This window comes from Pygocentrus nattereri, chromosome 12 (assembly GCF_015220715.1).
Source record: "Pygocentrus nattereri isolate fPygNat1 chromosome 12, fPygNat1.pri, whole genome shotgun sequence".
In the NCBI taxonomy this organism is placed as follows: Eukaryota; Metazoa; Chordata; class Actinopteri; order Characiformes; family Serrasalmidae; genus Pygocentrus; species Pygocentrus nattereri.
In genome coordinates, this window is record NC_051222.1 from 13,551,865 (window position 1) to 13,566,864 (window position 15,000).

Genomic DNA, 15,000 nt, shown 5'->3' on the forward strand with positions numbered 1-15,000 from the left:
TGACAACACAACAGTAACGGTCTCAATGGTCCCCGTTGTTCAGGGCCGAGATTGAGTTTCTATCTAAAAAAATCGCTCCACCCTGCTCCCCAGAAGTCACCAGGCTGCTGTGGTCTTCCCCAGCGGAGGTCCTCGCTCCTTGCCCGCTGCTCCGCCTTCGGTACTGTCACCATCTCTTTGGGGGGGCATCCACGGGAGCCAGAGGCCGTGGTGGTCTGAACCCCCCTACGTGTAGCCTCGGCCCCCTCCTCCGAATGGCGGCGCTTGGTGCCCCCTGCAGCGAAGATGTTACCAGCTGATATACCGCATGCAGTGGCACCATCACGCGCTTCCCCACCAGCAGGTTGCGGGCAGTCCACAAAGCGGCTTTTACGCTGTTTAGGGTGAGCCAGAGTGTGGCAAATTCTCCCGCTGGTAACTTTTCAATACCCTGGCCCACCCCATTTACCGCTAAGCGGTACGTCAGCGTGTGGGCCGCCCCTGCTGGCAGGCTCGGGCACTTCAGGGGGCCGATCATGCTCCACAGGTCCCTCGCCACACTGCACTCCCAGAGAACATGCCGCACGGTCTCGGGTTCACCACACCCGGGCCGCGGGCAGATCGGACTGGTTCCCATTCCCCGAGAGTGCATCACGGCCCTGACCGGGAGGATCTCATGGGCAGCCAACCAAGACAGGTCTTTATGCTTGTTCTGGAGCGCAGGGTGGGCTGCGTTCCTCCAAACTTGTTTGGCCGCACCTATTGTGAGGCCAGGAACAGGACTCACTTCTTCCCGGTCCTGTACAAGGGAGACCATCGATTTTGCATTAGTTAAAACAGAAACGTCTTCATCCTCTAAAACATATTTTTTTAAGAACTTCTTAATAAAACCATATTCCCCAGGCTGGGTAAAAGCAACCGGTGTCCTTAAGTCCGGGGTTAAAATCCTCAGTCTTTGCAGATAAGACCCCAACCAGAACTTTGCCATGGCTGCCGTCTTATTGTCTCTGGATGGGGTCGTGGCGTACTGCACGTGCAGGGCGGTAAACTTGCTACCTAGAAACAAGTGGGGATCCGGGAGCCCCTTCCCTCCATTTTCTGGCCTCTTCTTCATGACCTCCCGCCGTAGTCGCTCCCACTTGGACCCCCACAGAAAGTAAAACATCGCCCTCTCCAGACCTACAAGGAAATTTCGGGGGGGACTAAAAACAGAGCAAGTTAATAAAAGCAAGGGTAAAATAACAGCTTTTATTATTAAAATCTTGCCTTCTAAAGTCAACTGTCTTAGTCCCCAAAAGCCCAATCTCTGCCTAACTTTCCCTAACAGGTCAGTCCAGTTACCCTGTCCACCACCCTCTTTGTCAAATTTAAGACCTAAAATTTTTAAATCAGTTTCTTTAAAAACCACGTCCAGGTGTGTCGAGTCATTACCCCATGACCCAAAGAGCTGGGCCTCGGACTTGCCCTTATTGAGCTTAGCGCCCGAGGCCTTTCCATACCAGTCCGTCAAGTCAAGTGCTCTTTGGGCCGTTAAAACGTCCGAACATAAAAGAGTGACGTCGTCCATGTACAAAGTGCAGGTCGCCGTCAGTCCACCTGGCAAGTCCAGTCCTTTGATCCATTTATCCTTTCTCAAGATCTGTGCCAGTGGCTCAATACATGCAACAAACAGGAGGGGAGATAAGGGACACCCCTGACGAACACCAGAGCGAACAGTAATCGCTTTTGAAAGGTATCCATTTACTAGAATTCTGCTGTTGATATCTTTATACAGCAATCCCACCCATCCTAAAAACCTCCCTGGGAACCCCATCTTTTGCAGAACCTTGAACAGGAACTGGTGCGAGACCCGATCAAAAGCTTTCTCAAAATCTAAATTTAAGACTAATAATCGAATATTTCTGTCTCTCGCAAAACAGATGGCGTCTCGGATCAGCACTAGGCTGTCAGTGATCTTCCTTCCAGGAACAGCACAGACTTGATCCGGGTGGATCACATCCTCTAAAACCATTGACATGCGTCTGGATAAAACCTTACTAAAAAGTTTACAATCAAAGTTTAAAAGAGTTATTGGTCTCCAGTTCTTGAGGTCCTTCCGGTCCCCCTTTTTGTAGAGCAAAGAAACTATTCCTGTCCTAAAACTGTCTGGAAGGCGGTCCATGTCCTCAAATTCCTTAAAAACAGTCAACAAGTCCTGTCCCAAGATGTCGAAAAAGGTCACATAAAACTCCCCGGGGAGCCCATCCTCTCCCGGAGCTTTCCCTTTTTTAAACCCCTTTAGACATTTTTGTAGTTCTAAAAGCGTAAACTCATTTGTTAAAACCTGCTGACTGTCTATCTTCCTATCTATAAAATCAACAACTTCCTGCATAAATGGTACTTCTTGGTTGCCTAAAAATAATTCCCCATAAAATTCCTCTACCATATTTAAAATTCCTCCCATGGTATTTTCCTCCCTTCCCTCCTTTTTTAATTCCGTGATTACCCTCCCACCTGAAATTATTTTTTTAAAAAAGTACCTTGTACATTTCTCTCCCTCCTCCAATTCCTTTTCTTTTGCTCTTAACATAATTCCTTTGCTTTTTATTTGTGTTAAAACCAACATTTCTTTTTTGACTCCCTCTATCTCTTCTTTAAAATCAAAACCTTGGTTAAAAAGTTTAAAATATCTTTGTAGTCTTTTTTGCAGCCCCACCATCTGTCTTTTTTCCCTCTCTTTTTTCTCTCTCCCTTTTCGTTTAAAAAAAAACCTTCGTCCGTTGTTTCACCATTTCCCACCACCGTGCACGTGTACTATAACAGTCCTGGAGGGTCTGCCAGAGACTGTACTGCTCCCTGTAGCACCCAACTATCTCCTCATCTTGCAACAGGGAGCAGTTCAGCTTCCACAGCCCTCTCCCTACCGTCACACCGGTGGGAAAAGATAGGGTGCAGGACAGCATTGCGTGGTCTGAAAAAAAGACGGGGGTCAATGTAGCATCGGTGGGTGGGATATCCCTAGTAAACACATAGTCGATGCGGGAGGCCCGGGCACCATCACCACTGGACCAGGTGTAGCCCTCCTCCCCTGGATGCACTTTCTTAAAACAGTCTACTAAGTTAAAATCCTGTATTATACCCTTTAAAACCCCCGATGATTTGTCTAATTTAAAATCTTCCCCTACATTCTTCCTGTCCTGGTTACATAAAACACAATTAAAATCTCCCCCTACTACTAGAGGGGCCCTCCCTAAAAGGTGGGGTTGCAAGTCCTCTAAAAGCTCGCACCTGTCTTGTTTGTCGTTAAAACCATACACATTTATAAGGTTAAAATCCCGTCCTAAAAAGGTCAAATTTACTACAAGAGCTCGCCCTTCCCTCACCACTGTGCTACCCTTCACCACAAGGTTTGGATTATTTATTAAAAGGGCCACTCCGTCCGCTCTGTTGTAGTGTGATCCGCTCCACAGCGAGGGACCCACAGCCCATCGCTGTTCCCACTCTCTGTACGCCTTGAGGAACGGCAAAGCACACTCCTGAAGTAAAATTAGATCTGACCTAATACTGCTTAAAAAGGACAGGATACTGTGTGCTCTAGTTGGTGCTCTCACACTTCTAACATTAATCGTCGAGATTGTGAGAGACATGAGCAGTATGGCTAAAAACCAGGCGCTTATATAACTGAGAAGCCTTACATTAAAACTACAAAGATTACATAAAACCAGACTATGTTAGCTCTTGTGACACTTGCTCCTCCTTTATCTCCATTGGTTTGAAGACAAGGGGGGTACCGGTGTCCATAGCCTTAGGCCCCACAGAGACATTCTCTTGTGGGGCTCTTGGCGTAGATGCTTTCAGCTCAATCGTTAGAAAGGATACCTCGCTAGGAGAACCCGCAGGCCACAGGCGGTTCAAGTCTTCCGATGAGGAACTTCTTGAACCCCGTTTCGCCCGCTGTTTCTTCTCTGCCTTCAAGGGCAGAGGGGACTCTGCGGGTCTTTTTGGTAGTTGAGCATTTGGGAGTGAGTCACTTTCCTCACTCTCCTTCGACGCCATCTCTAGCTCTGGGACCGTTTCCAGGGAGGAGAGAGTGGAGGCCTCCCCTTCCTCTTGAACCTTTTCCTGTGGGGGTGTGGCCTCCACTCTATCCATTTCCTGTTCCTCCCTTTCCACTGCCTCCTCCTCCACCACCTGGCCAATCCCTGAAGCTGGCGGGAAATTTGAATTTCCCTCCAAAACTTCAGGGGCCGCCCTTTTTTCTTCTTCCTGTCCTTTTTCTTGACACTGTGGTGTCAGTTTGGGCATTTTTAGCTTATTGGCAAATGAATTGGGGCAATCCCTGTACAGGTGGTTGGATGCCCCACAGAGATTGCACCGTCTGCCATTGGGACACTCTTCAAAAGTGTGCCCAACTTCTCTACACTTCCCGCAAAAAATTTCTTGGCATACCTCCGCCAGGTGTCCAAGCTTGCCGCATTTGCGACAAAGCTTCGGCATTCCCTGATAGAAAATGTGCCCTCGGTTTTGTCCTAACACTATCATGGAAGGTAGGTGTCTCAGGCCCAGGTAACTGCTCGGGTCTTCCCATTGTTGGATGGGAACTCGCCACGAACAGTTCCAAATGCCATCCTCATCCACCACCTTGACAGGTTGTCCCTTAACCGTGCAGAATCTTTTAAGCCAGGTGCAAATATCCTCTCCAGTTACTGTCTCATTGAACATTCTGACAATCACCACCCGGTGCGAATTGTCAGAAAGCTTTTCAACAGTAAACATAGAGAACTGGCTCTTCACATCTTCCAACTTTTGCCAGAAACTTCTTAACAGAACCGCAGTACAGAAACTAACATCAAAACCCTTCCTCCCAGGCAGACTCAAAATGCAATTGATTTCTTCCGGCTTGAAGTGCAAGGTATGTTGGATAAGCTTCCTGGAGAAGTCCAATCTGGACATCTCCAGGAGCTTCCCATCAACCTCCTTGAAAAGAAATCTAACGCTGTGGTGCCTCCCCACGCCGGCACGACCAGCCGACATGGCGGAGACACCAACAGCACACTAAACTAAAACTGAATAGAAGAAAAAAAAAGTTAAAGGTTACTTACCTTTTAGAAGCGATGTCTGGTCAGCCAAGTATCCTCTTCTTTTAAATTACCGAAAAAAAACCGCAGTTGCAATCTCTCTCTGATAGGTGACGACAGAAGCCACTGAACAGGCTACTGTCTCCCCACAGAGAGTCGATCCCTGTCTCGTCCTCTTGATCTTAGCCAAAAGGCCGAGAAGCGATAACCAGAGCGCCAGAAAACCAGAGACCGCCCCCTGGCACGCTCCAAACTACCGCACGGTAACCTCAAAGGGTAGTGTCCCAGGCCCACCCCCACGCCACGCCACGCCACAGACCGCCGGCGCTCGTCCCGCCAGGTCCGGACAACCGGGCCAGCCGCGCCTCCGCCCGTCTTTAGCCGCACGGCCGACGCCAAACCCGTGCGCCGCTTCTGCGCCGTTAAGCGTGAAGGTACCCTTGAGAGAACATCTCCCCCTGATTTTAAACACGTCAAGCAGATTTAGCTCTGCCGTGGCAGAGCCTTCAAAAATAAGAAGAACTCGTCGACGTTCCCCTCCACGGAAATCTTTAGTAAAAGGCGAAAGATTTGTGCGTGAATGAAGAGAAACCCGAGCTATACCTGGAAGCGCCCGAGTCTCCACACACCTGCCGGCGGCCTAAGATGCTGGCTGAGGGTAGAGGGCACCGAGAGCTTCCCGAGCGTCCCCGTTTCTTCTCTCCTGCCGACTGGCATGGACTTCCCAATGTCATGAAGACCTCCCTTTGGGCTGGCTTCAAATCAGGGCGGGGGCAGCTTGAAATGAGAAGAGAACATTACATGTACAAACTCGACAGTCAATATATATGTGTGTGTGTGTGTGTGTGTGTGTGTGTGTGTGTGTGTGTATATATATATATATATATATATATATAAATCTAAAAAAAAAAAAAAAAAAAAAAAAAAGAAAAACGGAGGGAAAACGGTGAAAGGGCGAAAAAGGACTACTCCTAGTCGAACGACCGAACGGATCGACGGGGGGAGTCCCGAACCACACGAGTCGTCTCATGACGAGAACCACACGCACCAGAAAAGCACCAGGCCTGGCTTTGCCTCTTTCTTTCAAACGGTTTGAGGAGGTGCACCGTTCCCGGAGGTACTGCAATACCGGGTCGATGCGTGGAGCGGACGGAGCAAGCTCCTCTTCCGTCTCCCTGTTCTAAAAATCAATTTAATATGTAGTCCTCATATAGAGGACGTATCAGATATTAAACTGATAAGAACAGATTTTTTTTTTTTTTTTTTTTTTTTTTTTTTTTTTTTTTTTTTTGTCTGGATCAGAAAAAGGATTTACAATTTTGCTGTGACGCATACCTTTTCATCATCTCCAGGTTTAAAACAATTTTATTTTAATTTTAAAACCAAACATTTTTAAAAAGAAAAAACATTTAAGACCATTTAAAACCACGCAAATTTTGAATAAAATAAAATAAAATAGTCTAAAAATCACTCCTCTAAGACCAGTCAAATGGAAAAAACAAAGGACTAAATTCAAAACAAATAAATAAAGGAAAAATTGCTTGTTTTTTTTTTTTTCCCTTTAAAAAAAAAAAAAAAAAAAAAAAAAAAAAAAAAAAAAAAAAAAAAAAAAAAAAGGATTAAATAAAGGAAAAATTGCTTGTTTTTTTTTTTTTTTCCGCTTTAAAAAATAAATAAATAAATCAATAAATCAATAAAAGAAAAAGGAAGATAATGATAATAATAATGCTGATAGTTGGAAAAAAAAAAAAAAAAAAAAAAAAAAAAAAAAAAAAAAAAAAAAAAAAAAAAAAAAAAAAAATTAAAAGAACTAAGTTAAAACCTGTCCTAAATTCTAAGCTGTGCTTGGGCTAAAAAAGGTTTAAAACCCCTTATATAAAAATGACAGAAATTACCATAAAATATTAAAATTCAAAAAAGGGGTTCACGGAACCCCTGGATGGAGCCGCGTCAAAAAACTCTGTCTAGGGGGTCTTACAGCTCAAAAAGGTCCCTCCACCTTTCCTTCGCTGCATGATACCCCCACCGGATGACGTCATGCTCCATGAACTGATAAGAACAGATACTACACTTGATCTTAGCCAAAAGGCCGAGAAGCGATAACCAGAGCGCCAGAAAACCAGAGACCGCCCCCTGGCACGCTCCAAACTACCGCACGGTAACCTCAAAGGGTAGTGTCCCAGGCCCACCCCCACGCCACGCCACGCCACGCCACGCCACGCCACAGACCGCCGGCGCTCGTCCCGCCAGGTCCGGACAACCGGGCCAGCCGCGCCTCCGCCCGTCTTTAGCCGCACGGCCGACGCCAAACCCGTGCGCCGCTTCTGCGCCGTTAAGCGTGAAGGTACCCTTGAGAGAACATCTCCCCCTGATTTTAAACACGTCAAGCAGATTTAGCTCTGCCGTGGCAGAGCCTTCAAAAATAAGAAGAACTCGTCGACGTTCCCCTCCACGGAAATCTTTAGTAAAAGGCGAAAGATTTGTGCGTGAATGAAGAGAAACCCGAGCTATACCTGGAAGCGCCCGAGTCTCCACACACCTGCCGGCGGCCTAAGATGCTGGCTGAGGGTAGAGGGCACCGAGAGCTTCCCGAGCGTCCCCGTTTCTTCTCTCCTGCCGACTGGCATGGACTTCCCAATGTCATGAAGACCTCCCTTTGGGCTGGCTTCAAATCAGGGCGGGGGCAGCTTGAAATGAGAAGAGAACATTACATGTACAAACTCGACAGTCAATATATATGTGTGTGTGTGTGTGTGTGTGTGTGTGTGTGTGTGTGTATATATATATATATATATATATATATATATAAATCTAAAAAAAAAAAAAAAAAAAAAAAAAAAAAAAAAAAAAAGAAAAACGGAGGGAAAACGGTGAAAGGGCGAAAAAGGACTACTCCTAGTCGAACGACCGAACGGATCGACGGGGGGAGTCCCGAACCACACGAGTCGTCTCATGACGAGAACCACACGCACCAGAAAAGCACCAGGCCTGGCTTTGCCTCTTTCTTTCAAACGGTTTGAGGAGGTGCACCGTTCCCGGAGGTACTGCAATACCGGGTCGATGCGTGGAGCGGACGGAGCAAGCTCCTCTTCCGTCTCCCTGTTCTAAAAATCAATTTAATATGTAGTCCTCATATAGAGGACGTATCAGATATTAAACTGATAAGAACAGATACTACACTTGATCTTAGCCAAAAGGCCGAGAAGCGATAACCAGAGCGCCAGAAAACCAGAGACCGCCCCCTGGCACGCTCCAAACTACCGCACGGTAACCTCAAAGGGTAGTGTCCCAGGCCCACCCCCACGCCACGCCACGCCACGCCACGCCACGCCACGCCACAGACCGCCGGCGCTCGTCCCGCCAGGTCCGGACAACCGGGCCAGCCGCGCCTCCGCCCGTCTTTAGCCGCACGGCCGACGCCAAACCCGTGCGCCGCTTCTGCGCCGTTAAGCGTGAAGGTACCCTTGAGAGAACATCTCCCCCTGATTTTAAACACGTCAAGCAGATTTAGCTCTGCCGTGGCAGAGCCTTCAAAAATAAGAAGAACTCGTCGACGTTCCCCTCCACGGAAATCTTCTTCTCGGCCTTTTGGCTAAGATCAAGTGTAGTATCTGTTCTTATCAGCGCTGTGCTTGGCTAGCTTTTAGGAAGGAGTTCCTGAGGTGAACGCAGGTGCAGCAGCAGGTGGCTTGACCGCCGCTGCCGCAGGTGATCCTCTGGGCTCCTTTTTAGGGTTTTATTTTCTTTTTTACTGGTTTTTCTTTTATTTTATATTATTTAGTTTTAGACTCCCCAGCCTCTTGGACCAAGGAGACGGATTCCCGGTGGACGGACCTGTGGACCTGCCTTCAGAGATGTCATCCATCGCCTCCGGAAGCCTTGCCATGGGGCAGGAACCTCGGGGCCCTCCCGGACCCCACGGAGCCGTACCTCGGACGGTACGGTTCCAGTGGAAGACCATCCAGGAAGGGGATACATTCCCGGAGCGGATCCCCTTCATCCGGGAGGTTGTCTTTGGGGCGCTGGGCCTGAGTCTTCAAGATTTGGTGTGTGCCCAGCGCAACAACGCCCAGAGGTTCTTCGATGTCACCATGGCATCGGAGGAGGCCTATGGGCAGGTCCTCGGGAGAGGGGTGGATTTGAAGGACCATCCGCTGGGCAAGGGATTCGACTTGCACCCCTTGGGGCACACCGGCAGGCGGATGGTCACCATCCACCTCTTCAACCCCTTCGTTACCGCCGATGCCATCAGAACTTTTCTTCGGCGGTACGGGGAGGTCCAGCCGGGAGAGAGGATGGTCAGAGATGAGCTGGGGGTATGGAACGGGCGCCGCCAATACATGGTGGATTTCAGGGAGGATGGGAAGGGGGGCTTGACGCACCCCCCGGCCTATTTCTCCCTGAACGGGAACAGAGGTTACCTGTTTTACAGGGGTCAGCCCGCCTTCTGCAGGGGGTGCCTGCAGCACGGCCATGAGGTCAGCGGGTGCAGGGACCTGAAATGCAAGAACTGCCTGGGGCAGGGCCACCTGGCCAAAGACTGCCGAGATCCCCGCCGGTGTAAGAACTGTGGCGGGGAGGGACATTGGGCCCACTCCTGCCCGAGGCATAAGGTAACTTATGCCACGGTGTTGGCAGGGGCAGGAGGAGGGCCTGCCGACTCTCGGACGGTCGGGGAGGAAGGATCAGCCGGGGACAGGGCGGAGGACAACTTGGATGTGGGAGCCTTGGTCGCCGCCACCTCCTCCCCAGTGGGGGCCGGAAGCCCAGCCCCGGGCCCGCACCCGATGACGGCCAAGGAGGCACCCCCCGTCTCTCGTCCAACCAAGAAAGCTAGGAAGAGGAGAAGGCTACAGGAGGACGAGGCGGAAAAGCGACAGAGGGCGGGCTCCCCTGGGCCGGCGCCCGAGGGAGCCCCCATATTCCCTTCGGAGCCCCCTAAGACAGAGGAGACTAGTGTGCTGGTGGGGGACGGGACGCCACCACCGCCACTAGTGTACGGGGGAAAGGAGGCCCCCCCCAACGAGGCAGCGTATCTGGACTGCACGGACACTGTTGGGGGTGACCGGGAAGGAAGGGAAAGGGGCTCCCCCCTTTTAATTGAGTTTTAATGTCATTTTTAATTTGTTTTAGTGTAGGTATTTTTAATGGTTTTAACCCCCCCTTTTTTCTTATTTCATGACAGATCTCACCATTTTAACTACAAATGTCAGAGGGCTGCAGAAGGCGACGAAAAGGACAGCTGTGTTTCGAGATCTGGCGTCCACTTCAGCCTCAATCTGCTGCCTGCAGGAGGTTCACCTGCGGGACCAGCGGGACGAGGCCCTCTTCTCTCAGGAGTGGAGGAGAGGTAAGGCGTACTGGAGCGTAGGCGGCGTCCACTCCACAGGAGTCGGGATCCTTTTTGGAGACCGCTCCTTTGAGAAGGTAAGCCCATTTACTATCGTTCAGGGCAGGGCTTTGGGGGTGGACGCCACTTGGAGAGGCCAGAACCTGAGGGTCTTGTGCGTCTACGCTCCAGTAGACCCCTCGTCCCGCATAGCTTTTTTAGAAGCACTGGCCCCCTTTTGTTTTACAAATAGGCACGTTGTCGTGGCAGGTGATTTTAATATTAACCTGGAAGGGCGCGATGACGTCAGCGTGAAACACTTTAAACTGATAAGAACAGATTTTTTTTTTTTTTTTTTTTTTTTTTTTTTTTTTTTTTTTTTTTTTTTTTTGGTCTGGATCAGAAAATGGATTTACAATTTTGCTGTGACGCATACCTTTTCATCATCTCCAGGTTTAAAACAATTTTATTTTAATTTTAAAAACAAACATTTTTAAAAAGAAAAAACATTTAAAACCATTTAAAACCACGCAAATTTTAAATAAAATAAAATAAAATAGTCTAAAAATCACTCCTCTAAGACCAGTCAAATGGAAAAAACAAAGGACTAAATTCAAAACAAATAAATAAAGGAAAAATTGCTTGTTTTTTTTTTTTTTTTTTTTTTTTTTTTCCCTTTAAAAAAAAAAAAAAAAAAAAAAAAAAAAAAAAAAAAAAAAAGAAAAAAAAAAAAAAAATTAAATAAAGGAAAAATTGCTTGCTTTTTTTTTTTCCGCTTTAAAAAATAAATAAATAAATCAATAAATCAATAAAAGAAAAAGGAAGATAATGATAATAATAATGCTGATAGTTGGAAAAAAAAAAAAAAAAAAAAAAAAAAAAAAAAAAAAATTAAAGGAACTAAGTTAAAACCTGTCCTAAATTCTAAGCTGTGCTTGGGCTAAAAAAGGTTTAAAACCCCTTATATAAAAATGACAGAAATTACCATAAAATATTAAAATTCAAAAAAGGGGTTCACGGAACCCCTGGATGGAGCCGCGTCAAAAAACTCTGTCTAGGGGGTCTTACAGCTCAAAAAGGTCCCTCCACCTTTCCTTCGCTGCATGATACCCCCACCGGATGACGTCATGCTCCATCCGGAAACGCAGGTCTGCACAGATCTTTTTGTAGATTCCCACTATATCCAGGATTGTCCCCTTTTGGATGAGGCTGGTCCGAGCGTTCCAAAGCTCGCGCTTCGTCACGCTGACCAGCAACCACATCCGGGACAAGAAGGGAAACCTGGTGTCGTGGGACCACCCCCTCATGACCTTTTCATAGGTCAATACAAACTGCGGGTCTAAGGCCCTGCACAGGCCGTTCACCTTACTCCAAGTCGCCCTCGCATACCCGCATTCCCAAAACACGTGCCGTAGACTCTCGTCTTTAGCACATGCGGGTCTGGGGCAGCGAGGGTGCCTGGTGAGCCCGCGCCTGTACAGGACCTCCCTGACTGGCAACTTGCCATGGACGCATTGCCAGTTCAGGTCCTGCAGCCGGTTGTCCAACCCTTTAGGCTGAACCCTTGACCACGTGTCTTCCTCTAGGCCCACAACAGCGCGATAGCCCCGTCCATTTAGCACCTCTTTATATAAAATTCGGTGCCTGACGAAGGCCTCGGGCCGCAGACCTGCCGGTAGCAGCTTGCTCCATCTTACCAAGTGCTGATAATAATCCGGCAAGGTCTCGGCCTTGGGGCCAGAGTTGGACCACGTACTTACGATTAATCGCAATGGCCAAGACAGCCACAACCGTACAAAGTACTGATGGGGGTGCTCAAGGGGAGCGGCCAGGCGTGCGCAGTGCTGTGCGAAAAACAGGCAGTCCAACTTGAGAGGGATGTCTGGTACATCCCTCCCCCCTCTGTCCTTTCCCAGGTACATCACTTCCCTCTTTACATACTCATACCTGCCCCCCCACATGAGATTAAAAACATCTCTAGTTAGGCCCCTCCTCATACTACGGGGCATGGGGTAAACATGGGCCAGGTAAAGCAGCGAGGGAAGGATATCTGCCTTCAATACTAGTACCTTGCCTAGGAAGGACAGGGACCTGGATTTCCACAGCCCCATCTTCCGCCTGGCTATGTCCAACCTTTGTTCCCAGTTTGCTCGGGCAGCCCCTTCCTGCATGAAGGAAACCCCCAAGATCTTCAGGGGACCGTCGCTGAGGGCAAGCCCCCCAGCGGCATCCTTCCGATCCGTCCATCGGCCAAAGTACTTGACAACCGACTTGCCGAGATTCAATGCCGCACCGGAAGCTTTACCGAACGCTTGGACCATGTCCAAGGCGAGCCTGAGTGACTGGTCCGAGCGGACAAACAATGTAGTATCGTCCGCGTACTGGGCCAGTTTGACTACTTTACCACCGCCTCCAGGGATGGGGAGACCATCTATTCCTGGGTGGGCTCTGATGGCTGCCGCTAGAGGCTCTATATAGAGCGCGTAGAGTAGGGGAGAGAGAGGACACCCCTGCCGCACTCCACTCTCTTGCGGCACCAAATCGCTGAGGTGGCCGTTGATGGAGACACGGCTCCCAACCTCAGTATAAAATGTCTTAAGCCATCTTAAGAAATTGGGCCCAAACCCCAATGTCGTCAGCACCCTCTCTAAGAAGCTGTGGTCTACTCGGTCAAACGCCTTCTCCTGGTCTAAACTCACCAGCGCCAGAGGGACATTCCTGTCCCCGGCCCAGGAGATGGCATCCCTGATCAAGTGGAGGTTCCAGGTTGCCGACCTCCCAGGGACCCCGCACGTCTGGTCGCTGTGAACCAGGAGTGACATGGTCTTCTTCAAGCGCTCTGTCAGGGCCTTGGCGAAGATCTTAAGATCAACGCACAGCATGGTCAGGGGTCTCCAATTGGCGAGATCCTTAGGATCGCCCTTTTTATATAACAAAGAGAGAGCCCCCGACCGCATGCTCTCTGTTAACCTGCCCTGCCGGTGCACATCCTCGGCTACCTCCACTATCTCCGGGCCGAGGACATCCCAGAATGTGGAATAAAATTCCACTGGTAGTCCATCCAGGCCCGGGACCTTACGCCGGTTCATCTTGCCAAGTACCTCGGTCAATTCTCCCAGACTAAAGGGGGTTTCTAGGCTGTCCCGAGCAGCGCTCGGAAGGCTAATCTCCAGGAAAGACAAAAAATGCTCCCCTACTTCTCGATCTGTGCCCCTGTTGCTAAAAAGATTGGAATAAAAACTATATGCAATCTCCATCATCCGAGCCGGGTCCGAACAGGTCCTACCTTCCGAGTCTATGAGAGATGTGAAACATCTCTCCTCTCGGGCCTGCCGAACCCTTTGAAAAAAGAAGGCAGAACAAGTCTCATTTTCTTCCGCCATCTGTAACCTGGCATTAAAGAGGCTATCTGCCGCCGACCGTTCATGCAGTGCCCTGAGCTCCGCTCTAAGGGCCTGTGCCCGGTCGAGGTCGAAAACCCCCCCATTATTATAATCAGCATAGGACGTCTTCAGTTGCTTCTCCAAATCTCGCACGCGCTTAAGCTTTGCAGCTTTGCGTTGGCTGCAGTAGTGAATCGTAAGAGCACGAATCCTCTCTTTTACGTGCTCCCACCACGCAGCCGGAGAAGCAAAGTCACTCTTGCAGTCTACCCAGGCCGCAAAGTGATCTCTGAAGAGACTCTGATATTCAATCTCTTCCAAAATCCCCACGTTCAGCTTCCAGTACCCCCTCCCGAAGGAGGGTGCGTCTATGGAAACTGTGGCCTCTACCATCATATGGTCAGAGTACCACCGTGGAGACAAGGAAGCCGTCCTAACTGTAATGGGGGGCGCCACCAAGATGTAATCTATGCGGCTAGATGCCCCTCTACTATTATGCCAGGTATGGCCCGGATTTCCGGGGTTGCAAAACTTAAAACCGTCAACAAGGCTGAAGCCGGCGACCAGCTTTTTAAAGTGTTTCACGCTGACGTCATCGCGCCCTTCCAGGTTAATATTAAAATCACCTGCCACGACAACGTGCCTATTTGTAAAACAAAAGGGGGCCAGTGCTTCTAAAAAAGCTATGCGGGACGAGGGGTCTACTGGAGCGTAGACGCACAAGACCCTCAGGTTCTGGCCTCTCCAAGTGGCGTCCACCCCCAAAGCCCTGCCCTGAACAATCGTAAATGGGCTTACCTTCTCGAAGGAGCGGTCTCCAAAAAGGATCCCAACTCCTGTAGAGTGGACGCCGCCTACGCTCCAGTACGCCTTACCTCTCCTCCACTCCTGAGAGAAGAGGGCCTCGTCCCGCTGGTCCCGCAGGTGAACCTCCTGCAGGCAGCAGATGGAGGCTGAAGTGGACGCCAGATCTCGAAACACAGCTGTTCTCTTCGTCGCCTTCTGCAGCCCTCTGACATTGGTGGTTAAAATGGTAAGATCTGTCATGATAAAAAGAAAAGGGGAGTTAAAACCACTAATATGTTAAAAGCAAACAATTAAAAATCAATTAAAAATCAATTAAAACTCAATTAAAAGGGGGGAGCCCCTTTCCCGTCCTCTATGGTCACCCCCCACGCTTTCCAACCCATCCAGGTAAGCGTCTTCGTTGGGGGGGACCTCCCTGCCCCCATAGATCAGTGGCGGTGGTGGC

General features: G+C 49.2%; 3 non-coding genes and 3 pseudogenes across 3 annotated transcripts; 1 reads left to right on the forward strand and 5 right to left on the reverse strand.

The window, feature by feature from the left end:
* Positions 1–5,521: 5,521 nt before the first annotated feature.
* Positions 5,522–5,636, reverse strand: LOC119264838. The gene has a single exon (XR_005131241.1). It is a non-coding gene; the product is annotated as a U5 spliceosomal RNA (small nuclear RNA).
* Positions 5,637–6,131: 495 nt separating this feature from the next.
* On the reverse strand, positions 6,132–6,347 carry LOC119264881 (annotated as a pseudogene).
* Positions 6,348–6,922: 575 nt separating this feature from the next.
* On the reverse strand, positions 6,923–7,137 carry LOC119264897 (annotated as a pseudogene).
* A 294-nt stretch (positions 7,138–7,431) lies between these two features.
* On the reverse strand, positions 7,432–7,546 carry LOC119264839. Its single transcript, XR_005131242.1, has one exon. It is a non-coding gene; the product is annotated as a U5 spliceosomal RNA (small nuclear RNA).
* Positions 7,547–8,055: 509 nt separating this feature from the next.
* LOC119264869 lies at positions 8,056–8,246 on the reverse strand. The gene has a single exon (XR_005131265.1). It is a non-coding gene; the product is annotated as a U2 spliceosomal RNA (small nuclear RNA).
* Positions 8,247–8,608: 362 nt separating this feature from the next.
* On the forward strand, positions 8,609–8,785 carry LOC119264908 (annotated as a pseudogene).
* The last annotated feature ends 6,215 nt before the right edge of the window (positions 8,786–15,000 follow it).